Here is a 393-nt window from a genome sequence, read left to right as displayed (position 1 = left end):
CAATTTTTTGTTCTAGTTCTGTGAAAAATGCCAATGGTAGTTTGATAGGGATTGCATTGAATCTGTAGATTGCTTTGGGTAGTATAGTCGTTTTCACAACGTTGATTCTTCCAATCCAAGAACATGATATATCTCTCCATCTGTTTGTATCATCTTTAATTTCTTCCATCAGTGTCATCGTTTTCTGCATACAGGTCTTTTGTCTCCTTAGGTAGGTTTATTCCTAGGTATTTTATTCTTTTTGTTTCAATGGTGAATGGGAGTGTTGCCTTAATTTCTCTTTCAGATTTTTCGTCTTTAGTGTATCAGAATGCAGGAGATTTCTGTGCATGAATTTTGTATCCTGCTACTTTACCAAATTCATTGATTAGTTCTCGTAGTTTTCTGGTAGCA

The sequence above is a fragment of the Neophocaena asiaeorientalis genome, unplaced genomic scaffold (genome assembly GCF_003031525.2).
Source record: "Neophocaena asiaeorientalis asiaeorientalis breed wild unplaced genomic scaffold, Neophocaena_asiaeorientalis_V1.1 scaffold59, whole genome shotgun sequence".
Lineage (NCBI taxonomy): Eukaryota > Metazoa > Chordata > Mammalia > Artiodactyla > Phocoenidae > Neophocaena > Neophocaena asiaeorientalis.
Note: the sequence above shows the minus strand (reverse complement) of the source record.